The sequence below is a fragment of the Pithys albifrons genome, chromosome 2, assembly GCF_047495875.1.
Source record: "Pithys albifrons albifrons isolate INPA30051 chromosome 2, PitAlb_v1, whole genome shotgun sequence".
NCBI lineage: Eukaryota > Metazoa > Chordata > Aves > Passeriformes > Thamnophilidae > Pithys > Pithys albifrons.
Genome location: NC_092459.1, coordinates 90,721,576 through 90,733,687, shown reverse-complemented (window position 1 = coordinate 90,733,687; position 12,112 = coordinate 90,721,576).

The following is a 12,112-nucleotide window of genomic DNA, read 5'->3' as shown; positions in this document are numbered from 1 at the left end:
CAGCAACCCTTAGCTAATGATTACCTAAACGCTCTAGCCATGGAAAAAGATGCCCTAAATTACTTTAAATGAAGCAGCATATACTGGAAAATGACAAAGATTACTCAGCAATTTCATTTTAGCAAATCCACCTGTTACTAAAATGGAAAAAACCTTTACTAGTCCCTTTCCAGCAAGCACAAGACTACAAGGATACCGAATGACCATCTATTTCCTTAGATGAATTCACCCACTGTCTATTTACACAGAGAGTGATCTTGTAGGTGCATTCAGGAGTTACTTAATCAAAACAACACTATAAAGGCTATACAGAATTTTAAGAAGAAACATCCCAAACCCCTGGAATAAGCCCTCCTGAACACTTCCAAGTCATCCTGTTACTCAGTCAGTTACAGCAGCTGGAATTTCCCCATTCAGAGACCTATGTGAAGTCTCAAAGGGACTGAGGTACCAAAATGCTTTTTCAGATGGCTGTGTAGCTGAAGTGAGGAGCAGCTCTTTCTCCAAGATATACCAAAGACCTGGACATGAACCCATCCCACTCTTCTAGGCTGCCTGAATGGGAGAAAGCAGAAACTGCCAGAGGCCTTGGGAGCTTCCCCTGCCCAGGCAGGTGACATGCTGAGTAGGGACAGTGGCTCTTCCATGTGGCCCAGGGATTTGCTCTTAAATGTACCAGAAAGCATTTAAGGGCAGAAAGGAGGTAGATACACTTGTGGGTTTCCCTCTCGTAGGCATATTCACTGCATTACTCACTCACAAGCTCTCTGTCTCTGTAGTTATGACAGGAAGTTTTCAGGTATGAGTCCCTAAACCTCAGTTTTGAAGTTTCTTCTGGGAGACCTTGTGGTGAAAGAAAAGAAAACTCCATGCACCTTCTCCAGACTCTGATGGCCTGTGCTGGCAGAGAGATCCTTCTTCAAAGGTAACTCAAGAATTATTGGTATGTCACCTGCTGCAGCCAAGTATTAAATTGTCTCCAAAAAATGTTTTGTTCTGAACCTTTTGTATGGTCACCAGAGTGGATTTCTCCTCCTCATAGCTAGTTTGGAAATAAACTCACCCAAAATTACAGAAAATGTTAATTTCAATAGCTTATAGGAAGCGTAAGGAAAAGGGGAATCTGCCTCGTTTTTAGTAATTTAAAGAAGGGTTCATCAACCCCTTTTAACCATAAGGAAAAGTGAAGAAAGAGCAATCTATAAGAGACTGGGGGTTGCTTCCAGCAACATTTGATAATGAATTTACTAAAATAGACACAACTTGGCATTTCTGTATAACATACAGCTTAAAATGTAAAAAGCATATTGAATATTGACTTTCTGTGGAAAGACTACATGTCAAGAATATATTCCAAAATTATGAGTATGTACATAAGTGTATATTGCGCATATATATATATATATATATATATATATATGTAAATATATAAAAAATGGGGCAGTCCTGTGGTGTAAAGGAGAGCACTGTGGACTTTGAATCCCAAGGACCTGAGTTCGAGTCTCAGTGGGACCATCCCCTGGCAGTTCAATGCCTCCCTGCCATCCCATCCCGTCACATCTCGGATGCCCAGCAGGGTCAGCCCTGGTTAGTACCAGGGGCTGTGACAGTCCCGAGGACTTCCCTGTCACTGTCCAAGCTCGCTCGGCTGTGGCAGATGGACCTCAGGACTTAAACGGTGGGGCCAGTTCTGTGCACGCTGGTATCTCACCTAAAAAATCCACTGCACAGGCTGGAAGGGCACGTGGGGAGAGCCCTTCCCAAATCTTCATTCATGAGGTCTGTCCATACATATCTACAATAATCAGTTTTGCTGCAGAGAATGTTTTCTACTCTGCCTTATTTGCAGTCAAAAAACAGCAATGTCCTAAAAGATTTGATTTTGAGTAAAATGTATGTAGTAGAGCTATTACTAAATGGTGTTATTGAGTGACAATGGTTGATGAAAAGTGTTTCTGATGTTCTTTGTGTTCTTTGTGTACAACATGCTAGCCACTATTAACAGATAGGTTGCTAACTGTTCTTATTTACATCCTGGGTTTAAGTGCTGAAATCTTTGGGCTGTGTGGGGGAAGCTGGCAACCCTGCTCACCCAGTGAACAAACAGCACTGATGTTTGTTAAATGTGGCTTTGAGTTTGTCCTTGTGGTTGTACTCAAAGCCTGGAAGCCGAAGTCCAGCATTAGGGTGCCTCTGACACTGACAAAACACTTTGCCCTCAGAGCTTCTTGCATAACCTTCAGGGGGCTGATGTTCTTCAGCAAGATGTGCCTAAGGTTACCTGTCCTAATGACACTGCTGCATTCCTCCATTCAGCAGGGCCCAAGCCAGCAGACAATTTCCAACTCTGGTTAAAGCCTTACAAAAATAGGAGAGGTAGCAGCACTGCCAAGGGTACTCTCCTCTACACAGTTAATATGTATATTACAGAGTTAATATGTAATTCACAGAATTATAAACAGCAAACCAAACAAACCAGGTTTTTACAAAGCCTACTAGCTCATAGCAATAGCAAAAGAAAAGCAGTATTAGTTGCCTGAAATACTAGGTATATGATACAGAGATAACTGTGACCTGGGAAAGGAGTTCATTAGTAAACCAAAACATAGGAGGAAATCCTCTTCTTAAGAATAATGAAAGAACAAATTCAGAATGTGTTTGACAACCTATTGGGAGAGTAGGAAACAAGAGTCTGCAGCCTAAACTAATAGGTTAAGCCATTTCTATTTACACAGATTTTAACCTATCTGATAGAACCAGGGCCTCTGTTTTGTAACTAGATTAGCGGATGTGAATCTGGCTGCATCTGTGTGGCATCACTAAAATAAGTGGGATCCAAGTGGATGACTAATCATAACAGTGGATTTGGTTTCCAGACTGGGCTGTGAGGTGGTCAGTCAGTCAAATAGCTGTGTAAGTATATGCCCATGAGCAATCCCAGTCCATTCACTACATTGTAACTGCAGACATATTACTTGTGAAATATCCCTCATCTTTAGCAAAACTAAAGAAAAAGTAAACATCAGAGCTCCCAAAATTAACATGAGAAGGAGTGAAAAATGCTTTTCCTGAATTGCTGTTCAAACTGGGGTATGTTGAGTAATTATATATCATATATGGAATCAGAGGCTGGAAGAAATGAAATCTGTTTCAGAGGAAAATGAAATATAGAGTACAGAATTTAACTTTTCCATGGAAATTAAGAAAAGTGAAAGAGAAGAAAAGAGGAATAGTTTCAGCCTTACAAATGCTCTTCTACTTTGCATTCAATCTTTCAGTAAGATGCTACAATTAAAAACTTCTTTAGAACAAAATTGACATTATTTTGCTTATTACACAGTTGGTGATGTCAGCTACATAACTTCATTTGTCATAGCAGCTTATTACCCACTTGAAATTTGGAGTGATGGAAACAATTCAAGTTGGAAGAGAAAAAAAGAAACTCCTCATGTTTCAATCGAGTAACCAGAAATCCACCTGATAAGCAGATGTTGCTCAGCTCTTTGTCGGTGTGATGCAACTACGTAAATTATTTTATTTACAACCTGAGGCTTTCCTAACAGCTTTTCATATTTGTGTTAGCTTTGCTTGATGAAAATACCAAAATAAAGGGGGTTTTTTTTCTGACTTCACATGTTGAGCTGAGAACTACAATATTTTAGGAAAGTCAGGGCTGTCATCAATGTCATCTAGACAAAAAGCAGGAGGGTGGCATTATTTTGTTACTGTGACATGTTTCTAAATGTACCTTGCGGATTCGTATAACCATAGGATGGTATGTCTGCTGATGACTCATGCTGACTCACCCACCCAGCCAGAATTTACTGAGCCTTCTGTGCCCACACACAGTGATATGATTTCCAGTCTGAGTGAATTCTTTAAAATTTAATTTAGTAGGCTTTAACTACAGAGACAGATACGCTTCTTCAATGGTTGCCTTAATTTGTTCTTATGTCTTGTTGAATGTGTGTTCAGGTTCTGTTTTGCAGATTCTTTTGAAATTGATTTTGAAAATAATGTGGATAAGCACAACTGTACTTTCCAGATACGAAGATCTGTCTGAAAACACTGCAGATATATAGAAGCAGTGATAATCAACTGATGCCATGGACCTAAAGGCCTAATATATAATCACTGCCTCTCTGCTATAGCTTTACCAAGCAATGCTCGTGGGCCTCAACTATGGTAAGTCCCTAGGCTTAGGCAATGAATAAATAATAAAAAGACAAAGACAAATTGACCTGATTCTGTTTGGTTTGGGGTTTTTTAAGACTGAAAAATCATATATTACCCCACTGGAGTCAATGGAATTAAATCGTATAAAACTAGGTGTGAAAGGAATTCTTTGAATGATACTACAAATATCTTCAGAATGATGTTGCATTTTCTGAAGTAAATAGGAATTACAAGGCAGACTTTAATGAGAACATGATCAGTCCAATTATTCTTCTCTCTCTAAGTTCTAGTCAAAATCTTATATGATGTAGCAGCCTGAAAAGTAATTTCTGTTGTTACAGTCCAAGCTGCAGTGACTGAAGAGATGAATACCAGTGAGATTCTCTCCTGGAACTGAATAAAAACTTCTCTTCAATCTTGTACTCTTTGATACAGACTTATATATTTGTTAAATCAGGATTTATGGTAATCTCACCCTCACTCTGGGATTCTTTACCCACCAGACAGACTAAGAGAGGCAAAAAAATACTTTGTTTGGTCTACTTCTGTATGATTTGCTTTTTAAACAATTCTGACAAATGACATGGGAATGTTCAAGCAGCAGAAAATGAGATGCATGTGTCTTCCTCAAAATAAAAATGATCAAATGCTTCAGTAAATTGATCAAGGTCTCTAGACTCTTCTTCACCTTTCCAATATTCTGAAAGAACAGTCAATGCCCCCAGGGCTCACAGCTTTCGCTTTTTTGCTGGGTTTTTATGTCATTTCTCAAAAGTATGTCAGCTTTGTCAGTGTTTTGGGGCTGTGTGTTTTACTTCTCTTGCTCCTGCATTCAGTCAGGCATGATTCCTAATCTGCAAGAATTTATCTATGATTCTGTCTTCTGATCTCTGGGATTCACTAAACTGTGCTGTCCTCTAGATCTAAAAGTGCTGGATGAGTGGACACTTCATCCCTTGTGTTTTCTCCTTCCCTGACTTCCTTGTACTTTCAGCATACAGTCCTTCATTTTGCTTTTGGAAAACAAGAATCCCAGACTGTAAGCCTTTAGTCACATCTTCCTGCCCACATCATTGTTCACACAGAGCTTTCTTGTAATTCTCTCACTAGAATTCAGAAACTGTTGGGTTTGTCGATTGAGTTAAATGTGCTTGAAAATAGAATACAACTCCTTTTTGCTACTTCAACCCTCAGTGGTCATTAAGATTCTGTATGTAATGGAGCATGATACAAGGAGAACCACACAGATGTGTGACAAGGCTTGAATAGAAGCTGAAATAGGTGTTTCTACCTCAGCCCCCATATGTTCTGCCGATTAACATTCCTCCTCTTGCTCTTGCACTGCTAGTCACAGTCTACATTTGATCTGAGACCATTCACAATTTCTGTCAAACAAACATGTGCAAAGGACTCTGCTCTGCTGAACTCCTGTGAGATGGATGCTCTGCAGTAGAGACACCCACTTTTGACATGCTACACTTTCCTCTAAAGACAGGAGAGGAACATGTACTGCAGTCCATCCTTTGCTGCAGGACATGGCAATTTCCTGAAAGTGCCATAATTGCTGAATACAAGTTGCTTGGAGAAAGTTTCCCATGCTGAGGGGATGAATACTCAAGAAATATAGCAGCTGAGAGTAGATTAGTATTGCCAAGTAATTCAGACAGCTCACTGCTGGTCTCCTTTCCAAGCAGTACTACAGACCTGAGAAGAGAAAAGAGTGATTACTGGATTAATTGTTCTGACACTAACTCTTTTCTAAAAGCCCTCTTTCTCAAGGGACTCTGGTCCTCCCTATGTTTTATTGCTGGGCAGGGAAAGGGCCTCTGGAAAAAATGGTGGTAAGAAATAGGCTACTGCCACTACCAGAGTAAGTCATCTTGCCTACAGCCTATTCCAGAGGGCCACAGACTGAATAAATAAACCTAGAGGTCATAGCCACTGCAGACTGAATGCCCCAGCTCTATTTCATGTCTCTGCAAATACTGTATCTTCCTTTCTTTTACATCTGATTTGCAAAAAAATATAATGACAATGTAAAAGTGATGTGCTAGTAATTGAAAAAGCAACATTTTTTTTCAAGGAGTTAAAATTCCCAAGCTCCATCTAACAACACAAACTAGCAGTTTGTGGTGTTTTAAGGTAATACTTGGCTATATCAGATAAACATACATGATTGCAAAACCCATGTCCAAAGGTCCTTCTCTAGCTGAATAAACTGGCACTGAAGTTTTCTGCATCTCTGTAGCTTATGCACTGCTGGCATCCAGTTTTAAGTACCATACTGTGATATGGCAGTGCCAGCAGTGCATTTGGCAGAGTCCACTATCTACTTACTTCTGTGCTTATTACAGTTCAGCCATGGAACCCTTCTTAATTATTTTTATTTTAAGCACTTCATGAAAAAGCTGAACTTATTACCATTTAAGAGCACAGTAGTGCTCTCCAGGTTTATGTTGTTATTCTTTCTTTTCCAGTTTTCAGCATTTTGCTGTTCTTACATCCTTTTGAAATGGAGTGTAATATTTACATTTCTTGAATCTTTTTGTAGATGTAAGGTACTCACTTGGCTTATCCTTGCAGTTGTACACCCTGTGGCACTCTCACTTGACTCTCTTGGAGTTCCAGCTGTTCTTCTGCCTCGCCCCTCCTTCCCTGTGATTCGTTGCATCCATGGTAGAGCTCAAGCACCGTGTGACCTTCAAAAGATTTAATCTTGGGTGAGCACCTGCAATTGTGCAATCTCCTGTGTTCTGGAAAGACTTCGCCCATAGTGTCACGTGGACTCGCTATTTGTTAGGAAACGTCTTGGTTTTTCAAATTCCTCCCAGGCTGTGGTTATCCTAAAGCATGTGTGCCAACTCAGTTATTTGGACATGATGCTTCTTCAGAAATAACATGTCTTGTGCTTGCCACTGTTACTGAAACCACTGTTATTACAAGGCAAATTTAAATAAGGGGGGAGGGAGGGAAATGATTATACTAGTAAAGCAAGGCTTAAGTGTATGATTACAACATGGAAACAAAGTTAAACACACAAACAAAAGTAGAAACAAGAAAATCCAAATTGAGGAAGGACCTCGTTCTGGCAGTCACTCACAGCTTGTCCCTGGGAGTCAGGCAGCCAGTGACAGGGCACTGCAGGATGTACTTCTCAGTTGGGTTTCTGCCTGCCTTCACCCAAACTATGGCGGACTTCCCTACTGCAAAGGGTAAACCTCGGAACATTTCTTTGGACCATCTCCCTTCCCTTGCTTCCTTCAATTTAGAGACAATTCTAATGTATTGCATGGTAGTTTTGACCAACCAGAGCGGTTTAGATGAATGAAATGAAATGTGTTTACGCTTGTCTGAAACAGAATCATCTCTGATACACAGTGATCCTTTGACATGCTGATTTCCAAACTTAGATCTACCTTCCTACTTAGAAAATCAGTTGAGTTATAATTTGATTTGGGTCACAGTGTAACAGTGTAACTTCCTTTATGAATCCTTTTTTCATGCCTTTTTAAGATCTCATAAATTACAGAGATGATATGTTAGATATATAATAAAACTATCAACTGTACGTCAGACTGTAACTTTGCAGCTTGTGAATAATGGATTACTTTATTCATAGGGTTCAGACATAGGATGCCACTAATAATTATGATCAATTTAGGATTTGGAGCATTTTCTCAAATAATTTTCATTCCTCTTACTTCCTCACTTTATCCTATCAGAAGCATTACAACTATCATAGTAACTTCCAACTCTAATTCCCTTAGCCATGGTTAATTATAGATATCCCAGCAGTTTCAGAGTTATTTGTTCCAGAGTTTCTTGATCATGAGCAGGCTAATCAGAGGTCTTCTGGGGGCCCTTTCACTTTCAGAAATACTGCTTTTAAAATGTCAAGTCCTATCATCAAGACTTTGCTGGTTTTGTTTCATTTTCATACTGCACAGTGTAAAATTCATAAAACTGCTCATTTCTGCAAAGTGGAACACATTTAAAATCCAATGTCACCCTGTCACTAGCTTTAGATTATCTTTGAAAGTAGAAAAGGGTATGCTTTACACATTTCTCTGACTTAGTAGTTCTTCTGTTGGCAAGAAGAACCTTTCCAATATGCTTATTTTAACATTTATTAGTGGAGTCTGGGAACAGAGTTTATAACATTCACTGTGCAGAGAGACATCATGACTATTCTTATTTTATATTAGCTCTCTAATAACTGTAACTACTAATTGATATTTATTTTTCAAAGACACCACAAGACTTTATTTTTCCTTGGAGGGGAATCAATCCTCTCCTTCTTACCTGGCTTGTATTCCTACCAAGACTGGTGGCACTCTGGCTTGAGCAGATCTGAACCCAAAGGCTGTGATCATGATACTCGTTTTCCTTTGCTGTTACAGGAGGGAGTCAGAGAGCTCGGTGCCTCAAAGGAAGTACACAGCATACTTAATGTTGTCACTATTATTATGGTTGGCATATTTTGATCATGTCATTTTCTCTTTGATACTGATGTACAGTAAAATGTGAACATTATCTTTAAGCTGCAATCTGATCTTACTGAGCTTTAAGTGCAGCGAAGGGCAGTGGATTTTCTCTTCAGCAGCAACACAAACAGCAGGAGCTCTGGAAATTGTAGTGGCAATAGCAGCTTCTGTTGTGACAGTTCTTTCTTAGGTCACCATGGTGAGAATGTATCTGATTGTTGGATTTTTTCCCTGGGCAGACACTAATATAATTTCTAGAATCTAGAAGAATAGCTTATATAAATTAATGCCCTTGTCATGAATAGTCTTCATGTAGAATATGCTAGCAAGAAATATAGACATTTTCTTTTCCAGGAGGGATTTCATAACTAGACAAAGAATTTAACAATACTTGTAGAAACTTAAAAACTGTTGTTTTGTCTGTTAGTATATAGCTGGGGAAAAAACCCCAACAGTTAATTGAAAAAATGGTTAATAAACAACAGCATGGAATGTGGCCTACATTCTGCTTTGCTTTTCTTTTACATGCTGATATGTTTTAAAAATAAAAATGTTTCTTTTTGAACTGTAGATGCTGCAAGACAATCTGGGTTTCGTGTGCAGAAGGCTGAGCTCTTTGCTCAGAGCTCAAAATCGAAATGGCTGTACTGTGACGAAGTGTCTGACATGGACAATTTTGATGGCCAGGGATAGCACCTGTCAAACCACCCAACAAAAATGAAGGGGAGGAATAATTGTTGGTTTGGGTGGGTTTTTTTGGTGAGGGGCTCTATTTGGTATCAGTGTTATCCCTCCTGCCAATAATGCTTATTATCTTTACCTCCCAGCAAACTGGTGTGTAGCATGTTGGTCTTACCAGCTGGATTGGCTCTTGGTGACTCTTTAACTGAGTCACCACCAAGTGTTCCCATTAGCAAGTTCACAACCAGTCACGTCTGCCACTCTGGCCTTCTGGGCTTCTTCTGGGGTTGTGCACCGTTGGGGTGGATACCAGACAGCACTGCTTAGATGTTAGAAGGTTTTTTGAGAAACAGAGGCCCTTCCCTTGCCATGAGCTTACTTTTCTTAGTTTGATTGATTTCTTGCGACCTTTCCTTTCTTCTTAAACTGGTATTTGTCTGTTTGCATGCATGTATAAATTACTCAACAGTCTCTGCTGCAGTTCAAGTCTTTAGGAAAAGGTTCAGTGACCTACTGGATATGTATGAAGTTTCCATCAGAAGACATTTTTCCCCCTCAGTCTTGAAAAAAAGAGTCTTCTCAAGACCTGCTTTGCTCATTGTTAGTGTTTAAAATGTGTGTTAGGGCAACTCTTCACACTGTGCACAGTTTGGTTGCTGGTGTTTTTCCCTTCAGAAGAATGATGACTCACATCTATTCCAGTTTAACAGCTTGTCTGATCTTAACAGAGTGCCCTCAGCAGAAACATCCTTGAATAATGCAGACCACTCACGCAGATCAGATTGCTTCTGCTCGATTTCTTGCCCCATTCTAGGTAACTTCACTTATCCATGGGTAGATGAGAACAGTGTGTGCTACAGGCCCCCACTCTCACTTGGGTTTCCAATATGTTGTTCTTCCTCAGCAATAGGGAGAAAAAGAGATGATGGTGAATGGAAATGTGGGAAGGTATTTTTAAAGTGCCACTAATTTTATGTGAGAAGGTATTTTTAAAGTGTCACTGATTTTATGAAGCAACCTTTGCCACTATCCCAGATAATTACTTCTCATAGTTACAATAAGGAAGGGTAAAATAGTGAATTAACAGTGATGATAACTCCAAATGAATTATGAAAATATCACAAAGATTAAGTAGGAAGCTGTTAACTTGTCATTAGATTGCTATTACAGACATGCTTAGGAAAGAAGTGTAAGTGGGCAGCAAAAGGTAGCAATGGAATTGCATTGCCAGTAATAGATCTCTGTTAATAGCTGTATATTTCAATGATAATCTCTTCAGACTTTTTTATTTACTCTCATGCTTACTTTTAAATTTTCATTAGAATGGTCTCTGCTATATAACATTGTGTCTGTATAGCATTTGAAAAATGTTTGAACATCGAGAGGATATTGCTATCAGAAGCCATCTATTTTATAGAACCTAAAAGCAAAGTTGTTGGGCAAATTTGATTGACTTCTTCAATAATGTAAGATTAAAAGATGATAAGAACATAAGTATTTTACAGTCAATATTCTTAAGCTTTTGAGCTCTCCTAAATTTTAAATTCTCTTAAAATATTTCAGTCAAAGGTAATCTGAAGTCCATATAGTCAGTGAACAACAAACCAGGGCAGTAAAAAAGACAAGGACACATTAGGGATGGTGGATGAGAGTAGTCTAAACAGAAAATATTCCAACATAAGAGTAAAATTTTAGAGTGGAATAGGAGATATCTCAGCAAGAAGTTACCAAAACCAGCACTTCTGATCTGTCTGCCATGCTACTTACAATACTGCAATGAATTCTGAGCTTCCCAGTGCAGAGAGGAAAAGTGTGAGGACATGCTCATAAGTTATTGGGTTACCAAGGTGAGTTACTGTGTATGAGCTAGGATGTTGTGGCAGTGTGTAGCAGCTTAAACGAACACGTTTCACTTCGGCAGCTGGATGAGCTGGGAGCAAGCACACAGCCAGTTATTACAGCTTGTCTGTGGAGTAGTAACTTATTAAGCTATGCTAAGTCATGGCTTAATTATAAACTGGCTTGACAGCTTGTGGCTGTGTGTCCCTACCCAATTTAACAACATGAACAAAGCTCAAATGCAGGCAACAGAAATAATCATGGCACATCAACCCCTCCAGTTTGTTACATCTCAAAGCCAGCTCATGGCTGCCTGTGTGCAGCTCCGAATATGTACTTCCACACTGCCAATTAAGTGCCTGTGTGAAGGCACTTAACCTGTTGTCCAGCCACGCTTAGGATTGCATTTGTCATTCTAGTGCTGAAGCTGAACGGCATTTCATATCATGCTGTGATAAACTAGAATATTCTGTCCTTCTTTGACATCTTTTTGAAGTGAAGAGCTCCTAACAGCTAGAGGAAATTTCTGATACTAATCCCCAAAGGTCTTGCTTTTATACTCTTACTGCTATTCTATTTCTCCATCAGTTTAAATGTGTATGATTTCCTAGTTTTGCATACTTTTGGTACCCCTGAGCACTGGGTCATTTACAAACTTATTTTGCACCACTTTCTTGTGTCAGAGTCATTAAGGAAAATATCTATTTAAGCCCAAAACTTACCTTGGGTGGGGGAGGAGGAGGAAGGGGGAGTATAGAGGGTTGTGATGGTAGGAAGAGAATAACCTTTACTCAGATACCTCACCTCTGATCATTAGATTTTGCTTTGTCCTGTATGGATAATCCATCACCTCTATTAGTCTCTGGTATTGCTGTGCTAATTCCTATCACCTCCTCCTTTATCTAGGAGTTGAATGATATTATCAAAGAAAG